General features: G+C 38.3%; 1 long non-coding RNA gene and 1 pseudogene across 1 annotated transcript in view; one reads left to right on the top strand and one right to left on the bottom strand.

Moving 5' to 3' along the window:
• Window positions 1–3,448: 3,448 nt before the first annotated feature.
• On the top strand, window positions 3,449–5,211 carry LOC140640665 (pyruvate kinase PKM pseudogene; annotated as a pseudogene).
• A 13,449-nt stretch (window positions 5,212–18,660) lies between these two features.
• LOC140639908 (uncharacterized) overlaps window positions 18,661–22,767 on the bottom strand; it is a 29,749-nt gene continuing 25,642 nt past the window's right edge. Inside the window, exon 7 of the long non-coding RNA XR_012036560.1 lies at window positions 18,661–18,819. This is a non-coding gene — a long non-coding RNA (uncharacterized lncRNA). The remainder of the gene's footprint in view (window positions 18,820–22,767) is intronic.

The following is a 22,767-nucleotide window of genomic DNA, read 5'->3' as shown; positions in this document are numbered from 1 at the left end:
CTTCTGTCTCCTTTCCTGACAGCCTTGCCTTTGGCAGCACCTAATCATAGCCTGGTTCTCACAGCATTCTGGGAAATGCATTTTTCAAGCATCTAGCTCCAGCAGTAGAGTAAGTATAGAAAGGTGAGTGTGGGCCTAGAACCAACAGAAAATGACAGGTGGAGTTGATAAAAAAAGATGAGGACGTATGGCTAGATTAAAGTCACCATATGAAAATAAATAAAATTTTCATATAAATCATCAGAAATTAAGCACTAAAATAGTATTTATAATACTAATAAAAATAGCATAGCTATGGAAGATGCTAAAACATTTAAAATAATTGGACTAAAACTAAAATTATAAAACTTTATTATAAGACATTAAGGACTATCTAAATGAATTTCAAATTATGGCAAGATTAGGCTCATCACTATACCAGCTATTTTGTCCGGGTTTTTTATTTGTTTGTTATAACAACTCTAAAATTCATATGGAAGATCTAGGTCCAAGTCACACCTGGAATAGAATTGTGAAATTGTTCTGCTATATGTTGACATGAGATATACATAGATATAGATAGACATAGGTATACAGATATTAATTCAGACCAAGTTATATGTGTAACAGACTGCAACTAACTGCAACTCCAAATTTACAGATATATGCCAAATTGATATATTATAGAACTATCACTCCCAACCAATAGGAAAATTACAGACTATTAAAAATATGCTAGCAAGATTAGCTAACATTACTTTAAAAACTAATTGAGATTCCTATCTCACATACTATACAAAATCATTTCCATGAAGACCAAATACATAGCAAAATTAAAACTTTTAAAACGAAACATGAGGTAGAGAAAAAATGATGCCTGTTAATCAAAAGTCACTACCAGACAAAACGCAAGTTGAAAAAACAAATATTTTAACAACAGCTGACAAATATTGGTACCCAGAAACTACAGAGAATTTTTACATATTAAATACAAATAATTGATTCAATAGAAAATTTAAAAAAAGCATTTCATGAAAGAGAAAATACATCTGTTCTTATAAACACATGTGAAGACACTCAACCTAATTAGTCCTTGTAAAATGCCTCTTAGAGCCACAATGTAATACAATCTAATACCCACCAGACAGAAAGTATTTAAAAGTCTGACAATATTAAGTGTTTGTAAGGATGCAGAATGAATGTTGCTAAAATGTAATTTGACAAAATAACTTTGGAAAATGATTTGACATTATTTGGTAGAAATCAAAGATCCACATATCCCCTGACACCAATATTCAACTTCTAGAAATAAAGTCTTGAGAAACTCTTGCACATATACATAAAGAGACATCATACAGATGTTCATGGAGGTCTGGTTTGTCTTAGCAAAACCTGAAAACAACCAAAATGTTTATTGAAAGGAAAATGGTTAAGTAAATGTTTATACAGTTGATGTACTGGTTCACTATAAAGCATAGAAAATTAATGATGAATAAATTTTCCAGGAATCTAAGACACTAAAATGCAGGTGTAGAGAAAATATATTTTTCAGACAATGACAGCAGAAGTACATATGGTTAAAGAATAAACTTAGATTACTTTATCCTATGGTCTAGCCATGCCAGATAATTTTCCGCAACTCCTTCCCCCCCACATACTCACACCCTGATCCCATCCCAAAATGTACTTTTTCACTGGTGGCAGCAACAAACTCTACCTCAGTTTTCTTTTTTAATTTTTATTTATTTATGATAGTCACACAGAGAGAGAGGCAGAGACATAGGCAGAGGGAGAAGCAGGCTCCATGCACCGGGAGCCCAATGTGGGATTAGATCCCAGGTCTCCAGGATCGCGCCCTGGGCCAAAGGCAGGAGCTAAACCACCGCACCACCCAGGGATCCCTACCTCAGTTTTCAAAGGAAGACTACATTTACCAGTCTCTCTCCCAGGAGGGTTAGTGGCCATGTGAATACATTCTTGTCAAAGTCCTTACACTAATTTTCACAGCTGTACACATTCTAACCACCATCTATCTCTTTGGCTCTGATTTCAACTCTATTTCCTATTTAGCTTTTTCTGTTCTATATTACTCCTCGAACCCACTCGGCAAGCTGCCAGCTCAGGGCCTTTGAACTGGCTATTCCTTGTGGCTAAAAGCTATCCACAGGCTCGCTCTCTGACTTTATTAAGGGCTTTTCATCACCACAATAATGCTTCTTTGATTACCTGATATAAAGTTGTAACTATATCCTTCATCCTCAAGAGTCCGTATACCACGATCAATGCTCTATTTTTTTTTTAAATATTGCCAGTCAGCTTCTAACTTACACTTTTGTTTTCCTTTTTACCTATTTATTCATTGGGTCTCTCTTCCAATTACAATATATTTGTCATAAAGTCAGGGATATTTTTTTTCCTCTTTGTGTAATGATGTATCCTTGCTCTACTTTAAAAAGTATCTTAATGTTGAATGAATGACTTATCAAATAGATATGATTATACCCTTATTAATTCTGGCTGTTACTATCAAGAAATGCCATCACTGTCCCTACTGCAATGAACAAATACAGCTATTCTTTATGTATATTTAATGTCACATTCCCATATTCTGGGATTATGCCAAATTACAAACTCAGTGAAGCTATTTTGCAATCAAAATTTGTTTGTTTCAGTCTTATCATGAATCACAAATCCTTTATCTGTAAAATTATCTGGCCCACAGATCTGGGCCAGAACATACTCCCCACTTGATGAACTTACTTGCATGCTTGTTGAAACACATAATGTTGGGCTACAATGCATTCTGTCCATGGGAAGCATTTATTCCAGTATAAGAAATAACTCTTCTGCTTACAATTTTTGAGATAATAGTTAGATTGCCACATGTCTATTTTCCCATGTATTGGAAAAAATCCTCCTAGGAGAAAAGTTCAATAAAACTTGCTCATCGCAGTAAAAAAAAAAAAAAATAAATAAATAAATAAATAAATAAATAAATAAATAAATCCTTGGCTTTGTTTATTTTTTGTAGATAAGAGAAATGAAACCTATCTAAGTTATCAACAACAGAAGTGCTAGATGACAAGTTGAGAACAAAACTGTAATAAATCTGTGTCATAGGGTGGCATTTATCTGAGAGTTTTAAAGATTCTAAAGTACAAACACATGTGCCTCCTGGACATGGACTCCCCATCCATCACGGCCCGGGACACTGGCATCATCTGGACCATTGGACCAGCTTCCCGATCGGTGGAGACGTTGAAGGAGATGATTAAGTGACGGGCACTGGGTGTTATTCTGTATGTTAGTAAATTGAACACCAATAAAAAAAAAAAAAAAAAAACTGAGAACTGATTTCCTCAGAGAAAAAAACTGTCCTGCTGACCTAAATCTAGCTCATTAGGAGTAAAATAAAAATTGGCTTTAGTAAGTTAGATTGAGAAAAAAAAAAAAAAAAAAAAAGTTTGGAATGAATGTGGCTCGCCTGAGCTTCTCTCATGGGGAGCACGAGTACCACGCATTGCCCATCAAGAAGGTGCGCGCAGCCACAGAGAGCTTCGCTTCTGACCCCATCCTCTACCGGCCAGTGGCTGTGGCCCTGGACACCAAAGGCCCTGAGATCTGAACCGACCTCATCAAAGGCAGCGGGACTGCAGAGGTAGAGCTGAAGAAAGGAGCCACTCTCAAGATCACCCTGGACAATGCCTACATGGAAAAATGTGGCGAGGACATCCTGTGGCTGGACTACAAGAACATCTGCAAGGTGGTGGAAGTGGGCAGCAAGGTCTACTTGGACGATGGGCTTATTTCTCTGCAGGTGAAGCAGAAAGGTGCTGACTTCCTGGTGACGGAGGTGGAGAAGGGCGGCTCCCTGGGGAGCAAGAAGGGTGTGAACCTCCCCGGGGCTGCTGTGGACCTGCCTGCTGTGTCGGAGGAGGACATCCAGGATCTGAAATTCGGGGTGCAGCAGGACGTACGTAGGGTGTTCGCGTCTTTCATCCGCAAGGCGGCTGATGTCCATGAGGTCAGGAAGGTCCTGGGAGAGAGAGGGAAGAACATCAAGATAATCAGCAAAATTGAGAATCATGAGGGAGTTCGGAGGTTTGATGAGATCCTGGAAGCCAGCGATGGCATCGTGGTGGCTCGAGGCGATCTAGGCATTGAGATCCCTGCAGAGAAGGTCTTCCTTGCCCAGAAGATGATGATTGGGCGGTGCAACCGAGCGGGCAAGCCGGTCATCTGTGCGCACAGATGCTGGAGAGCAAGATCAGGAGAGCCCGTCCCACCGGGCTGAGGGCAGTGATGTGGCCAGTGCAGTGCTGGATGGACTGACTGCGTCATGCCGTCTGGAGAGACCGCCGACGGGGATTACCCCTGGAGGCGGTTCGCAGGCAGCACCTGATTGCCCGTGAGGCAGAGGCCGCCATCTACCACTTGGCAATTATTTGAGAGACTCCGCTGCCTGGCGCCCATCACCAGTGACCCCGCAGAAGCCGCCGCCCTGGCGCCCTGGAGGCCTCCTGCAAGTGATGCAGCAGGGCCGTAATCGTGCTCACCGAGTGTGGCAGGTCTGCTCACCAGGTGGCTAGACACCGCCCCCGCGCCCCCATCATTGCTGGACCTGGAACCCCCAGACTGCTCGCCAGGCCCACCTGTACCGCGGCATCTTCCCTGTGGTGTGTAAGGACCCAGTGCAGGAGGCCTGGGCTGAGGACGGGACCTCCGGGTGAGCTTGGCCATGAATGTTGGCAAGGCCCAAGGCTTCTTCAAGAAGGGAGATGTGGTCATTGTGCTGACCGGGTGGCACCCTGGCTCCGGCTTCACCAATACCATGCGTGTGATGCCTGTGCCCTGGCGGCCGACAGTCCTTCCTCCAGCCCCTGCCCCACCCCCTTCTCCCAACCCATCCATTAGGTCAGCAATGCTTGTAGTGCTCACTCGGGGGTTGTCACGTGGCACTGGTGGGCTGGGATGCCAGGGAAGATGAATGCCTCTGTAAAACATGACTTTTTTAGGACCCTGTTAGGTGCAGGTGGCCCAGAGCTGGGCTGCACATCAGGTGACCTCACCCCAGCAACCAACGAGGGAAGGGTGCAAGACTGGAAGCCCCAGAGCTTTAACACGGAGGGCAACAGCTCCTGCTTCTCCTCCTCTGTGTACTCCATTCGGTTCCTGTAGAAAATGGATAAGCAGAGAACTCCCAGCCCTGGCCGGGTCTAGAGACAACCGGCAAGAATCGCAGCCCAGGGCAGTGGTTCCAGTTACACTGGCTCAGGCCCTTACTTGCTTCTCCATCCCCCTGTGTCCCCCACTCCCACCTGCCCTTCTGTTCCTATGCTCAGCTGTTGCTGCAGGCAAGAACACCACCCTCCATTTCCCCCCTCCTGCAGCTGCCTCCAGGCCTGTTGCTATAGAGCCTACCTGTGTGTCAATAAACAACAGTTGAAGCAAAAATAAATAAATAAATAAAAGAAAATAAATTTCATGATTTCTTAATGAAAATATGAGAAAATAATTAACCATGCACTATAGAAAGTCATTGATTAAATACTAACTGAGAGCTACAATACAAAACTAAAACCATCAACTAAACCCAAATTGGGAAAAAAAAATAGAATAGCATAGCAGTCATAGTCTCTATATTTGGGCTTCAATTCCTAAATATGAATTTAACACATGTATATATCTCTCCACCATGTATATTGAACCTTTAAACATATATGGTAATATTTGTTTAAGGACATTACATAAAATTATTTAGTTTCTCTCTTTTCTTAAAAGATTTTATTTATTTATTCATGAGAGACAGAGAGGCAGAGACATAGGCAGAGGGAGAAACAGGCTCCATGCAGAAGCCCGATGTGGGACTCGATCCAGGAACTCCGGGATCAAGCCCTGAGCCAAAGGCAGACGCTCAACTGCTGAGCCACCCAGGCGTCTCTAGTTTCTCTTTTATGCATTAAGATTATTGTATAGAATAGTGAAAATAACAAGTTTAAATAGTTCTTAAGTTCTTAGTATAGATAAGTGTGGTAAGCAACCTTTTAAGATGGCTCCCAAGGATTCCTGCCTCCTTATTCAAGTCCTTCTATAATTTCTCTCCTTGAGTAGGCTGGACCCAGTGACTTGATTCCAACCAATGGAATATTGCAAAAACAATGGGATATCACCCCTTCGATTAAGTTATAAGAGATTGCGACTTCTATCTTGCTAGCATATGTTCTCTCTCTATTGCCTTCTTGGCTTGTGCAGTTTGATGAAGCAAGATGCTATGATCAAAAGGTCCATGGGGGTAGTCCCAGGCCAACAAGCAGCAATAAACAGAAACTTTCAGTCCATCAACCTTTAAGGAGCTGATTCTTGCCAACAACCACCTAAGTAACATTGAAAGTAGCTCCTTTCCTAGTCAAGCCTATATGTAAGGACCCCTCCACCCACAGCTGACATTTTGATTGCAGATTTGTGAGAGAAGCAGAAAACCAATATAAGCTCTGTTGAGAATCTTGACCCATAGAAATTTAAGGTAGTAAATGAATTTCAAGGTAGTAAATTTTGAGGCAAGTTGTTATGTTCAACGGATAACTAATGCAATAAAAAATATTTATTTAACATTTATAATGTGCCAGGTATTTTTCTAAATGTTTACATCATTAAACTAATTTAATCTTTTAAACTCCCCTGTGAGATGGATACAGTTATTATCCCAAACATATGCTGAGACAAAGACACATAGATGAAACATCCTCAAAGTAGCATTCTCAGTTGTCAAGCAGAAGATAAAGAATGCAAACTCAGATTATCTTGGATAATCTGACTTTGTTCATTAAAAAAGACAGACATAAATATGTGGTCTTCACTATTCTATAGCACCATTCACTTCACTCTGACATCTGACATTTGTATATTTCCTTGTGAGAGATTAAATTATTTAGCTTATTTCATTCAATCCATGAAATAACTGAGTATTTTAAAAATCCAGTTTAAATTTTTTTTATTTATGATAGGCACACAGTGAGAGAGAGAGGCAGAGACATAGGCAGAGGGAGAAGCAGGCTCCATGCACCGGGAGCCCGACGTGGGATTCGATCCCGGGTCTCCAGGATCACGCCCTGGGACAAAGGCAGGCGCTAAACCGCTGCGCCACCCAGGGATCCCAAAAATCCAGTTTAAAGAAAGATGGAGGAGCTACCCTACCTGATTTCAAAGTTTAAGTTAACAGTAATCAAGATAATGTGGTAATGCTGAAAGGATAAATAGATCAATCAGAAAGAAAGAGTACAGAAAGGAATCCACAGGTATATGTTCAACTGATTTTTCACAAAGTCACCACATGAAGTCCATAGGTAAAGGAAAGTCTTTTCCACAGACACAAATTCTTGAATAGATAGATAGCATTATAGAAAACAATTATCAATTCCTATTTCACACCATACCATACCTAAATATTAATTTGAAATGGACTATTGACTACCATGAAAGTCAAAACAATAAATCTTCTAAGAAAAAAAATAGTGAACAATGTCTTCACAACTATGGTAGGTAATGATTCCTTAGGTCACCACCAAAAGAAAAAGTAAATTGGATGTATTCATCATGAAATTTTGTGTTCATCAAGAGATACCACTAAGAAAATAAATAATAGAGCCGCAAACTAAGAGGAAAATACAACACACAGAAATGTCAAAGGATTTAGATCTATAACATAACCACTATAACTTATATCCCCCAAATAAAAACAACCCCCATTTAAAAGTGGGCAAAACCACCTCACACCATTGAGAATGGGGAAAATTAACAAAGCAGGAAACCACAAATGTTGGAGAGGCTGTGGAGAAAAGGGAACCCTCCTGCACTGTTGATGGGAATGTGAGCTGGTGCAGCCACTCTGGAAAACTGTGTGGAGGTTCCTCAAAGAGTTAAAATAGATCTGCCCTACAACCCAGCAATTGCACTGCTGGGGATTTACCCCAAAGATACAGATGCAGTGAAACACCGGAACACTTGCACCCCGATGTTTATAGAAGCAATGTCCACAATAGCCAAACTGTGGAAGGAGCCTCGGTGTCCATTGAAAGATGAATGGATAAAGAAGCTGTGGTCTATATATACAATGGAATATTACTCAGCCATTAGAAACGACAAATACCCACCATTTGCTTCAACGTGGATGGAACTGGAGGGTATTTTGCTGAGTGAAATAAGTCAATTGGAGAAGGACAAACATTATATGGTCTCATTCATTTGGGGAATATAAAAAGTAGTGAAAGGGAATAAAGGGGAAAGGAGAAAAAATGAGTGGGAAATATCAGAAGGGGAGACAGAACATGAAAGACTCCTAACTCTGGGAAACGAACTAAGGGTGGTGGAAGGGGAGGTGGGCGGGGGGTGGGGGTGACTGGGTGACGAGCACTGAGGTGGGCACTTGACGGGATGAGCACTGGATGTTATTCTATATGTTGGCAAATTGAACACCAATAAAAAATAAATTTATAAAAATAAAAAAATAATTTAAAAAGTGGGCAAAAGCTTTTGACAGAAACTTCACAATAAAAGGTGAACAAATGACTAACAAGCACATGAATAGAGACAGCATCATCAATAGTCAAGAAAATGTAAATTAAAAAAAACATTACAGAGTATCTTACAAATACTACATTAGCTAACTTTTTAAGTTTGAAAATACTGAATATTTCTGGGAACGTAAGCACCTTAAATCCTCATGTTTTTGATGAGAAAGTATAATGGTTTAACCACTTTTACAAAGTGTTTGGCAATTCCTTAGATATTTCCTACATCTCACCTGTGATCCTGCAATTCTGTTTCTAGATATATATCCAAGAGAAATGAGTGCAACTGCCTTCCAAAATAAAAAGGCTTGTGAAAGAATGCTTGTGGCAATTTGCTTCATAATATACCCAAACTGAAAATGTTCATCATTGCAGGAAAATGAATTAACAAATTATGATATATTTATACAATGAAACACAAAGAAAAGAAACAAACTACTAATCACACAGCATACATGAATTTCAAGCACCTGGAGCAAAAGATTATTTGCATAAACTATGTAAATATTGTATGATTTCATTTATATAATTTTCTTTTAAAAAAAGCAAACTAGTGTGCCTGGGTGGCTCAGTTAGTTGAGCATTTAACTCTTGATCTCAGATTAGGTCACCTAGCTCAATGTTGATTCTTCTTGAGATTCACTCTCCCTCTCCCTCTGCCTCTCCCCCTGCTCATGCTCTTTCTCTTTTTCTCTCAAATAAGTGAATATTAAAAAAAAAAAAAAGCAAACTAGTCTATGTGATAGAGAGATAGAGGTAGCAGGTGGATGGGATTCACAAACAAAGTGTCATCAGGAAAGTTCTGGAGTAATGAAATTATTCTAATATTGATCAATATGGTAGTTGCATGATCCTAACACTTGTCAAAACTTAATAAAATATATACTTAAGATCTGTGCATTTTTATGTGTTAATAACACACACAAAAAAAACAAATAAACAAAAAGCTTTTCATATATTAAAAAAAAAAGAAACTCTGATAGATTAAGTAATTTGCCCAGCATCATACTGCTAAAACATGGCAATGTCTGGCCTGTGTCCTAGGTCTGCTGTTTCTAATTTATTGATATTTCTTATTGTACCAGTTGTTTTCTAGTGTGTTTTAAAATAAACACTTTTCACATAGATCAATGGAACAGAATAGAGAACCCAGAAGTGGACCCTGAACTTTATGGCCAACTAATATTCGATAAAGGAGGAGAGACTCTCCATTGGAAGAAAGACAGTCTCTTCAATAAATGGTGCTGGGAAAATTGGACATCCACATGCAGAAGAATGAAACTAGACCATTCTCTTGACCATACACAAAGATAAACTCAAAATGGATGAAAGATCTAAATGTGAGACAAGATTCCATCAAAATCCTAGAGGAGAACACAGGCAACACCCTTTTTGAACTCGGCCACAGTAACTTCTTGCAAGATACATCCACGAAGGCAAAAGAAACAAAAGCAAAAATGAACTATTGGGACTTCATGAAGATAAGAAGCTTTTGCACAGCAAAGGATACAGTCAACAAAACTCAAAGACAACCTACAGAATGGGAGAAGATATTTGCAAATGACGTATCAGATAAAGGGCTAGTTTCCAAGATCTATAAAGAACTTCTTAAACTCAACACCAAAGAAACAAACAATCCAATCATGAAATTGGCAAAAGGCATGAAGAGAAATCTCACAGAGGAAGACATAGACATGGCCAACATGCACATGAGAAAATGCTCTGCATCACTTGCCATCAGGGAAATACAAATCAAAACCACAGTGAGATACCACCTCACACCAGTGAGAATGGGGGAAATTAACAAGGCAGGAAACCACAAATGTTGGAGAGGATGTGGAGAAAAGGGAACCCTCTTACACTGTTGGTGGGAATGTGAACTGGTGCAGCCACTCTGGAAAACTGTGTGGAGGTTCCTCAAAGAGTTAAAAATAGACCTGCCCTACGACCCAGCAATTGCACTGTTGGGGATTTACCCCAAAGATTCAGATGCAATGAAACACCGGGACACCTGCACCCCGATGTTTATAGCAGCAATGTCCACAATAGCCAAACTGTGGAAGGAGCCTCGGTGTCCATCGAAAGCTGAATGGATAAAGAAGATGTGGTCTATGTATACAATGGAATATTACTCAGCTATTAGAAATGACAAATACCCACCATTTGCTTCAACGTCGATGGAACTGGAGGGTATTATGCTGAGTGATGTAAGTCAATCGGAGATGGACAAACAGTGTATGTTCTCATTCATTTGGGGAATATAAATAATAGTGAAAGGGAATATAAGGGAAGGGAGAAGAAATGTGTGGGAAATATCAGAAAGGGAGACAGAACATAAAGACTCCTAACTCTGGGAAATGAACTAGGGGTGGTGGAAGGGGAGGAGGGCGGGGGGTGGGGGTGAGTGGGTGACGGGCATTGAGGGGGACACTTGACGGGATGAGCACTGGGTGTTATTCTGTATGTTGGTAAATTGAACACCAATAAAAAATTATTTTATTAAAAAATAAAATAAAATAAACACTTTTTTCCCAAATGAAATCTTATTTTAAGACTTCGGTCATATATAATTTTGAAGAGGAAAACACAGCTCTTACATGTGTGTATCTATGTGTGTGTGTATGTGCAATGTGTAAACTAGCATAAACTAGTAATTTATCATCTATATATGATGATAAAGAAATATCCCTGAGACACAATAAGTGAGAAAGCAGAGTGCTTAAGAATTTCTGTATGGCAACTGTATTCAACTGGATATATAAACACACGGGTATATGTAAATGCATAGAATACTTCTGAAAAGATACAGAGGTTATTAAGGGAAAAGAATGGAAGGAGGACTCATTTCCACTGGATGACTTTTGGCCTGTTAAATATTTTTTAACAGACTACGCATATTTTTCTTTTGCAACAACTAAAAGAACACTGAAAGTTTATCCCAGCCAGCTCATAAACAACGGTTTCTTTTCTGGGGGGAGGAGTGTGTTGAGGTGGGTCACGTTCATGAGAGCAAAGGAGTCTCTAACAGCCATATGACGTGTTCCTTTCAAAAGCAAATTGAAAATATGTTAAAGATTGATTATTCTAGATGATGAGAATAGGAGTGATTGACATTTAATATTCTATTGTCCTACAGTTTTTTCTCCAAACTCAGGAAGAGAAGGAATGAATAAAAGAAGAAGAAAGAGGATAAAGAGGGAGGTAAGAAAGAGAGGACAGAAGGAACTAAAGAGAGGGAGAGTGGAAGAGGCCTATCAATAAGGGAAGAAGACAACGTGAAAGGGAGGAAGAGAGAAAGAGGGGAAAGGATCTTATGTGGAACTCCATGCAAAACAGTACAGAGCATCACGGTTCTTATTGAAGCTAGGAGGAATTCAGATCCCCAGGCTCTTTATCTGGTTCTATTGCAGCCCCTATGGTATCTTTCAGAATTTCCACACTCTTCAAAGCACAGTAAATAACCTCTGTTCTGTACTGTAGCACCTCTGTGTTTGTAGTTAGCATTCAGTCACTGGACACGCTAATATGGATAGCACTGGGCGATCTCCAGTGATAGGAGACTTGTTTACATGCAAATTCTGATCTTGAGAGACCACATTGGAGTTGCTTACCCTCTGCATGTATTAAGTTTTCCATTGGAAAGTTAATAAGGTACGCAAGGTCACACATTCACCTCATAATACTGGGGCTGGGGGAGAGAGGGAATAGAATTAGATATAATAAAAATTATAAATTCTATAATATAACCTCTATGGGGAAAAATGATTGCCTTTAGTTTGAAGGATATATAAGTTAGCATTTACTCATAATGGTCAATTTACAGGAGAAACCACAATCTGCTGAATTTTTAAACACTGGATAGTTGTAGAAAAGTAAAGAGAAAGAAATTTTATCTCAAGTAAGTGAGTTAACTGCTGACTTAGCTGGATCATAACCTGAATAATCCCCAGATTCAGCCATTTTTAGAACACTTTTAAAGAAAGCTTTCCTAGAGCCCATTTATATAAGAGTCTGAGAAACTTTCCTGAAAAGGAGTCATTCTATGGGAACATGAATTCAATTTGTACAACATCCTACAAGGTAAGTAGCTGGCCAGTACTGTGATGTTCTTGCTTGAGTTTTAGGGCAAAAAGTCTTCAATAAAAACACAGGCAGGGGCACCTAGGTGGCTCAATAGGTTAAGGGTCTGATTCTTGATTTTGGTTCAGGTCGTGATCTTAAGGTCCTGGGATCAAGCCCCACAACCAGCTGTATGCTGGGATGGGCATGTAGCCTGCTAGAGATTCTCTTTCTGTCTTTGTCCCTCTGCCCCTCCCCCACCTCCTCACCCTCACCCTCTCTCTCATGCACACATGCACGCTCCTTCTCTATTAAAACAAACAAACAAACAAACAAGTAAAACCTTTCTTACTCTGATATTGAGAAAGCAAAGAATACAACAAAAAATGGGTTCAAGCAGCTTCTCTGCAAGAAGTGGTAATGCTGGTAAAATTTGCTCTAAGGAACTGTGTCCAAAATAGCCAACAATAAGCCTCAGTTATAGACAGGCAGCAGGAGGGGGGCAAGATCAGTGATGGCAGCACCTTTGATGGGCTCTGGCAAGAATAGTTTCTTTGTTGCATCACTAGAAACAGGAAGTATCACTACAGAATGTTGGCATGAGAGAAGGATAAAATGGTATAGGTGCTAAAGGGAAAAATTAAAAGTTCACATCTGAAAGATTTAGTTTTAAGCACCATTCCATGGAGATTAACGATACATAAATAGAAATATATTTCCTTACTTCACATAATTAAATTAAAATTAGGGGAAGACTAGTATACAATAGATAACAAATATTAAAAATGAAGTGTTTGCATAATAATGTAAAAGAAATATTAGTTTACGGTGCATTGGAAATAATTTGTTGAAACTTGTAAGAGATAAAGCATCAATGAATGGTGGCATTTCATGGATATCTGATATCCTTTTCCAAACAGACAAGTTTTTTGCTTAATTTTATAGTTCCTAAGTCCCTGGTGTTTCCTCTTTACTCTTTCCGTAGGGAAATGCATCCATAGCCCTGCCTCATTTTCCATCTGTCCTATGACTTTAAAATGCATACCTTTACTGCAGGCCTCTCCTGTCTCTCCTCTGGAGCATTGTGGGCTCCAGACCCATAAAGCGAAATATCTATATTTCAGATACTAAAAAATATTGTAAGATGATATGTAGAATAATTAAGATCCTTCCCATACCTTGAAGATAGACATCTTCCAATGTTCCTTCCTTAAGTTGCTGATGTCGCTATATTTCCTGTGGTTTATGCTATAAACCTACAACCCACTTTTGGCCCCTCTATCATTGTTATCCATTGCAAACTCCCTCAGTACCTTTCTCTATCTCCTTAGTCTAAGCTAAATGTATCCCCTTAGTTTAAGCTAAAGTATCTCTCACCATGAATCTTTTTCCAGCCTCCTGATTCATCTGCCCTCATCCATCTTGGCCCCTCCCACCAATTTTTTTTTTCACAAATTGCAAAATATAGAATTATATTTTCAAAATTCAAGTATAACCATATTCCTGATATTTAAAACCCAACAGTAGCATCACATAATTTTTTGGATAAAGACCAAAATCCTTAACCTGGCATGACATGGCCTTGCATTGTCAGCTCCTGACGAGTTTTCAAGACTTACCAACACTTGCTAATCATCTGCTTGTTCCAGACGGTCTGGTGTTCTTTCAGAGCCTTAGATTCAACACTTTGCTCTCTACTGCAAGACCATTTCTCAGATTCCCTCTTCTGTTGGGAACATTCTCCCCTCCCCCAAGACCACCAGGCTTCTATTCCCAATTCACTCTAACTCCTCTATAAGATCATGGCATATAAAAAAAATATATATATATTCCTTGAGCTTTCCATTCTAAGCTAAATACTTTAATACATACTTTCAGAAGAAAACACAACTTTCCTCTCAAACATTTGTGCAAATGTGAATTATACATTAATCAATCTGACCATTGGTTTAACGTGTGCCTTCCCTATGAGACTGTAAGTTCTACAAGGGCAGAGATGTCCTCTGGTGTTTATATGAGCAGTAAATACCCACCATTGCCGAAAACAAGTCTTTATATAAGTTATAGATAGATATCATAGAAACTACTTTGTATTAGTCCTCATAGCTTCTAGAATAGTGTAGTAATATGAAATAGATCCTCTCTTTGTCTTTGAAACAGGGCCGTACACATAGTAAAGCATTCAGCACAATCCATTCCAATAGAACCTGGTGGCTTTCCTTTATTCCTCTCTGTGCACCAAATACATAGTTTTCTGTTTTGTGGATTTATATATTTCTTGAACCATTCAAAATTAGATATGCATAGAGGGTGATTCAAATGGTTTGCAGCAATTCTTAAAAGTCAGGCAGGTACTACCTCTGATGAACAATCCATAAGCAACATTCAGGCAACTGTTGATGATGACTGTCACTAGGCATAACCAGCACAGCTATCATGGCTTCTCAAAACAAGTGAAATATAGAACTAGCTTCCATGGCATTGGGCCATCTGCAGATGTCTTACAGATATCTCAACTTTTCTTAACTTCCCAATAGTACCAAACGAATGTAGAGACACTTCTCATTGCTGACTTTGTCTGCCTACATGGTCAATCAGATCCAATCCTTTGGGGTAGCCCAGAGGGCTCAGCGGTCAGCGCCACCTTCAGCCCAGGGCATGATCTTGGAGTCCCAGGATCCAAGTCCCGCATTGGTCTCCCTGCATGGAGCTTCTCCCTCTGCCTGTGTCTCTGCCTCTCTCTCTCTCTCTCTCTGTCTCTCTCTCTGTCTCTCATGAATAAATAAATAAAATCTTAAAAAAAAAAAAAGATTCAATCCCTTTATTGCTAGACCCACTGACCATATAGTCATTCTTGCCACTTCTCAGTCTAGATGATACTTACCTACTCTTCCTGGGGTCAATGCGATATTCATCTTATTCTATGCTAATTTCAAATCTATCAGATAATTTGACTTTTTTATTTTCAACAGCATTTTTCCCCTATATTCAAATACTTGTAGTTTTGTTTTGTTTTAGCGGTGGGGGGGGGGGGGGCGGGCGGAGAAGCATGCATTTGTGCCGGTAGGGAGGAAGGAGGGGCAAAGGGAGAGGGAGAGATAGAATCTTAACCAGCTTAGCTCAGCTCAGCTTGGGGCTTAATTTCAGGACTCTGGAATCATGACCTGAACTGAAACCAAGAGTTAGACACTTAACTGACTGAGCCACCCAAGCATCCCTATATACCTGCTTTTTTTTTTTTTTTAATGAAGAGTTTCGACTTTCAGAATGATTATATTGATGTGGCTTCTGGAGCTTACTTTAGAATTTTAAAACAAAGTATTGACTGGATCTTTCTCTTCACATTCTTGCCATAACAATTTTATTCTCCTACATATGATTTAAGTATCTTTGCACAGAAAAGGAAAAGGTATTTGCAAGTATTATAGTGTATCATCTCACTACATATGTTCATTAAGCACCCTATGCCAGGGAAATGGGACATGAATCTCAGGAATTTCCTCTCAATGAGTTTGTTCTCCTTCACTCACATGGTCAGCAGGGTAATACTTATGTGAATGATTTTAAAACTGAAAGTAGCCAGCCTTCATTTGCCACATGTGTGACACTTACAGCATGAATAAATGGAATACATTAAAAGAATATTCCTCCAAAGAGAAATTTAAAGACCATTTAAGTTACCATAAACAGGAAGAACTGTAATCATCAAGAACATTACATTTAGATTATGAGGTGGCATGCTCTATTTTTTTATATTAGCTTCATTTTAGATTTCATTTTATGTTCCTACTTTTGTGTTTTCATATTTTTCCTGTCTCATAGATTTCTAAATTATGTTGTATATATTATGTGTGTATCTTATGTTGTATAGTCTCTGTATTATTATAAATTTTAGATTTCCTTTATATATTTTTGGAACAAGAGAGTATATAAGTAACTAGGCCTTTGATACATAAATAGCTTATTCCAGAAAAAGTTAAATATATACACATGTATGTTAAGAGTGGAGAAGCAGATGAGCAGCAAATCTAATTGAACAAATCTTTGGTATATCTTACCCAAGTAATTACTGTCCCTGGAGGGACAGTATCCTTTCATAAGGGTACTTTTTATTCTTTCATAAAGTGTACTCTCAACCAAAATTTCTCAGTATGCATGGGACACCTGGGTGGCTCAGGTGGTTAAGCATCCAACTTTTGATCTTGGTTCAGATCCTGATCTCAGAGTCATGAGATTGAGCCCCACATTGGGCTCCCAGCTCAGTGAGAAGTCTACTTGACATTCTCTCCCTCTGCCCTTCCTCTGCTTATGCTTTTCTCTCTTTCTATCTCTCTCTCTATCTCCCTCTGAATCTCTATCTCTCTCTCAAATAAACAAATCTTTTAAGAAAGTAGTTCTCAGTATGCATTAAAAGCAGATGCAGAGATGACTGGGTGGCTCAGTGATTGTCTGCCTTTGGCTCAAGTCATGATCCTGCGGCCCTGGGATGAAGTCCCATGTCAGGCTCCCCACAGGGAGGCTGCTTCTCCCTCTGCCTATGTCTCTGCTTCTTTCTCTGTGTCTCTCATGAATAAATGAGTAAAATCTTAAAAAAAAAAAAAAAGCAGATGTGGACAAATTCACATGGGCTGAAATATATGAAGTAAGTTGAGAAGAATGTCTCCACATTGGGAACCTGACAAGCATTGCAGCCAAGAGAATAACTATTTGACAGGAGTTTAGGTCACTGGAGAAAGTAAAAGAAATGTTGATATCAGATCATCAAGAAGAGAAACATCAATGTCGGACATATACGGAGATAACAAAAAGAGATTGCCAGACTGTTGGTCAGAATGATGCACACCATCAGAAAAAGTACAGAAAACAAAACAAAACAAAAAAGTAAAGAGAAGAATACAATTTCAATTTCTTTTTATTGGATTAAATGGTGACAGATACAGCACAGGGTTAAAGAAAGGAAAATGGAATAATAATTGAAAATATTTAAAACATGTCTTAGCTCAGACTGCTCTAACAAAATACTGTAGACTGAGTGACTTAAATGACAGACATTCATTTTTCACAGTTCTAAAGACTGGAAAGTCCAAAATCAAGGTGCTAACAAATTCAGTTCTTGGTAAGGACCATCTTCCTGGCTTGTAGAAGGCTGCCTTCTCATGTATCCTCATATGGCACAGGGAGGAAGCTCTGGTGTCTCTCTTCTTGTAAGGACACTAATCTGATAGGGGCTCCACCTACAGGATCTCATCTAACTCTAATTACCTTTCAAATCCTCACTTCCTAATGCAATAACATTGGGGATTGGGGTTTAAACTAATGATTAGGGACAGGATCCTTCAGTTCATCACAACAGAGCATGTTGCAAGAAAATGAGGTAAAGATAATGAATCAAGGCAAGAATCTTGGACACTTACAGAAAACATCATGGGAGAAATGCCAAAATGGGTAATGTTGTAGGATACTGACAGCATGTATCTTTCAAAGGATCAAAGGCCTGAGAACACAGTGAAGTCTTTCAGTTTGAACCTAGACTTCCAGAGAGCAGCAGAGCTGACTTTAGCAACAACAATTTCCCTGGAGTGATGCAGGAAGTAGCCAAATTGGGCAAAATTGTAACTGTGAAAGAAATTTAGCAACAGCGAGAAGGAAGATAGGAGTAGAGAGAAGTACTACTCACTAAGTAACATCTTTGCACCAAGTTCGTGCTCAATACTCTGCTTGTGCTTCTCAGTCATGTCTCAAATATTGTAGTCACTAAGAATATTGTAGTACTAAGGGGGTAGAATCAAACAAAAACATTTATAAACTAGGAGACAGTTGGAATGTCACCAGTAAGAAAATGATCATTTATTTTTAATATTTAAAATAAATTATCAGTCAAACCAGGTTGAGGGTTCAAAAAACAACTGACCTAGAATCTTTAAAAATGCTAAGGTCGTAAAAGACAAAGACAGAGGAATGGTTCCAGATTAATGGAGACTAAGGAGACATGGCAGCTAATGGTCTCAGAGGGTTAAATAAAATACTGGAATTTTTCTAGTTTATGAGATCCTGGTAGTATTTTTAACTTTTTAAAATTTGTAATTTGTTATGATTTTTAAAATTTTGAAATAAATATACACTCACATATTTTTTTGTAATGCTGTATTCTTTTTCTTCTGTGGGGCCCCTAAAAATATCTGAGCTTCAAGCCCTCCACGGCCTTAATCTTCTCCTAGAAAAGGAATAAAAGAACATAATAAAAGGGGAAATGTTTGTATAGATAGTCATGTAGTGTAGTAAAGAAGAAAATGGGGGTGTTCATCCAAAACATGTGTTCATCTTCTGGCTAAAGTGATTCTAGACCTTGAGATGGGTATAGTAAATTCTAATCCTGAAGATCAATGCACAATATTTAAATGATCAGTTAATGTATACAGAGAATTTACAGATATAGTAGAGAACTATTTACCTATATTAGAGAATAGTTTTACAGAATGGCGCTTTCACTTAAGTGGAATGAATCATTAGGGCTCTACTGGAGTGTTTAAACTGTAACAGAAAAGAACTAATTTAAGGACTGCAGAAGTTAAAAATGCATAACTATAAAGTAGGATTACCCCAGATATTTGCATTTAATTTTCTAGGCTCTCTTTTCATCCTTTTCATCTTGTATTAGCCAATTCTATAAGGACCATGTGAGCATCTATACATATAGGCCCCACACAGAGGTTTAGTTACCCAATGTTTAAAAAATGAAAAATTTTCATCAGTGATTATAACTGTTAGCTTTCCTCTTTTATACAAGTAATCAAAAGAAGATCTGGCTTTCTTCTATTGTCAAATACTTTTTAAAAGTTAGCACACATGTTCTTTAACCATTTTAGTGCTAGTATTGCTCAGTAATCATTTTGTCCTTTTGGATTCTTGAGCTGTATCTTGGTGTTATTGTCCTAAAAACTAGGCAGCATTTATTCTTCATTGACAGAATTGCATATTACAGAATCTATAAAAGTTGATATATAATAGATTTTATTGAATTATATTTTTGTACACAGATTTCTGTGTTTTGCCCAAGTAAATGAATACTTTGAGTTTCAATAGCTTCTTCAGGGCTTTAAAATTACACGTGAGCCCCCAGAAGATATTCTTATACAATATTATGTCTTAGTCACCTGTAGGAGTGTTGGAAAGATTTGAGTATAGTTTCTAAGAAACAGTCACTCATTATCTTAAATATGTGGTGCTAAACTTTAAATTCATCAGCCACTCCATGAATGTTGTCTTGTTCAAAGAATGTCTTGTTCCTGGCTTTTCCCCTGAGTAAATATGATACCAGTAGGGTATTAGTACATTTGTTTGTGACATCAGCCATCAAACTCACCAACAAACTGTGACTCTGAAGGAAGAGATGGTCCTTTAGAAAAGAGCATTAAAAGCCTGTCAAAATTCCATTAAGTACTGATTCCTCTGGGAAGGCTGCCTTTTTAGCATCCACTCTCTGACATTGATTAGAAGCATGGGATCCAAGGGCAGCTCACTGTTAGTTAGCCCCAAAATTGCACTCTGGAAAGAGATACACAGCATCTGGCTGAATTCTGTCAGAAATTCTTTTAGAGCAGGGCCAGAAAGAAAGATTCTGTATCTTATTTCTGTGGCCAACACACTGCTAATTTCTAATCTGGTACAAAGATCTGATTAGTCAATGAACATATTTTGTTGATAAAAGTTCCAGAAAACAATTAAAATGCAAACTACTTTGTTTTGGAAACTATTGATGCTGTCTAAAAGACTTGCATCTGGCACCCTAAACATTTCAGCTTTCATCAGACTCCGCATGTCCCAGTTTTTTGGCTATCCCAGTTCATGATTATTCTCAAAATTTTTGGAAATAACCAAAGGACTAATTAGGTCATTTGTAGCTTGGCTGCAGTGCCAGGTCCAGGATCCCAGCTGGAAGTGAAGGCACTTAGGAGAGCAATCACCATGTCTAACACTGCCGCCTGGCTTTGGGGATGATTGACATTTCAAGAGCTGAACAAGCTTAACATTGAATGAAATGCATTGAGGCAGAGCTGACACTAGGAAATGAACACATTTGTTCTACAAATATTTGCCAGGCATTTGCTATGTGCTATCCATTGTTCTAGGTGCTGGAGATAGAAAGGTTAAAATGAAATACCCCTGCCCAAAAATAACATAGCTTATGGATTCAGACAAGTATGTGATTTGCAAGTTAGTATGATAAACGTCACAACTGAGGCAAAATGAAAAAAGGAGTGTGACCAGGATATAAAAGTAGGAGCGTAAAATTACTTTAAAGGAAAAAAAAAGAGGAGGGTTCTGTGGAGGGAGAAATATCATTAGGGGTAGGGGTTTGCTAGGAAGGAACAACACGTTTGTAAAGAAGTGTGACAATGGAAAACATGGCATCTTCTGGGGAATCAAACTGTTTATAGAGTATGGTGTACAAGCACCTTATCATGACTCTTAATGCTCTGCATTGTTCACCAGTTTCTCACATTTTTAGCATCCTTTAGCTGTTCACTATTCTTGAGTTGCTCAGGCCTTCCTGCAGATCCTCCAACACTTCATGCTCTTTGCCCACGTGGTTCTGCCATGACTGAGTCAATCTTATCATTCACCTCAGCTTATATATCACTCCTGCAAAAACATATTTAAGTAATAAAATCCCCCTTATGTTATTCTCCAGCATGACAACCTAAAGAATCCCCATAGTACCTGTATCTCATTTTGTAATTACTTCTTTTTGCATTTACTTATTACCTATTTAATGAAAATCTCTATCTGAAACTTGGCCTTGTTGCTTTCTCTCATACCTCTAATTTAGAGCAGTATTCAGATAAATTTTGAAGATTGACTTAATGGTCCCAGATGAAATGATCTACTGTTTTGTTATGTCCGATAGAGATGGCATTCTGGTTGTATAGTTTACTTAATATAATGTACATTTCAGCATCCACTGTAACAAAAAATAGTGACAGGTTCCCTGAAACTATCAATTTTTAATATCTAGATAAGCAGAAGAGAAAGTTATAAGACTGTATATAACTTTTAATCTCTTTTTTAGGATACATGTATATACCATGTAAGTGTGGTATATGACCAGAATTTCATAACAAGTTAGCAGTAGAGCTTAGGTTTGAAAGCATAATTCTTGTACATAGACTTTGGTTTGGTCTTAAACCAGGATTGGTTTCTCTTCATTTCTCTTTGCTTAGTATCTCCCAGATTCATCAGAAGAAAGAAAAATAAATGTGTCTCTCAAAGCCTTCCTTATTTAAAGAAGTTCTTTTTGCATTGCAGATCCTAAGTTTTTCATATGAGCATCTTGTAAGAGCTGGTGCCTAAATAAGCTGCATAGAACTATGTATTTATAAATCTCATTGTCTCATAAAAATTCAGAAGTCCTTAAGTGTGATTCAAAAACAACAAGTAATCAGGAAAGATACTTTTAAGTAAACAGTAAGAAAAAATGATATAGCAAGTGACTAACAACAACAAAACAGTAAAATTTGACCTACCAAACTAAAGTAAGATAAAATCGAGAATATCTTAAAGATAACAATTTTAATAGCTTTTAATTGTTACAAATCTTCCATTAACAAAGGATATTCGCTCATTTTTTAATTTGTGCTTATATGATCCATAAAATTAGAATCTGCTTTCCATAAGCTAAAAAGAAGACATCAGGGCAAGAAAACATTATGACTATGCACTTTTGATGTTCTATGACCTTATTAGAATATTCTAATTCTGAAAGGCAATTTAGTTTTATTTACTGCTATTATTTATACATCATTGATTTCACTTGTCAAGATCAAGTTCATTGACAGAAATCTTTACAGGATGGCTAAGCACCTCCTAAGGAACACAACCTGAAAGTGTATCCTACAGTTCTAACACAGTGCAAACACAGAGAAGATTGGACCTAAATGTCTAAACGTCTTTTGTCAGGGACAAAATATCATAAGGCAGTTTTCCATGGAGACAAGAAAATGAGTTACTGAAGCAGTAAGTCAGCCATATCACCCTTCTTTACAGACAATCCATATTTTATTGTCTGTCCAGAAATCTATAGGAACAGTAACCTGAATTAGGGCTCATGATCTATTTTGTTGTTGCATTTACTTTCTGGCTTTTTATAGTAAAATACAGCTTT

This window comes from Canis lupus, chromosome 9 (assembly GCF_048164855.1).
Source record: "Canis lupus baileyi chromosome 9, mCanLup2.hap1, whole genome shotgun sequence".
NCBI lineage: Eukaryota > Metazoa > Chordata > Mammalia > Carnivora > Canidae > Canis > Canis lupus.
Note: the sequence above shows the minus strand (reverse complement) of the source record. Positions and strands in the feature narration are given on the sequence as shown.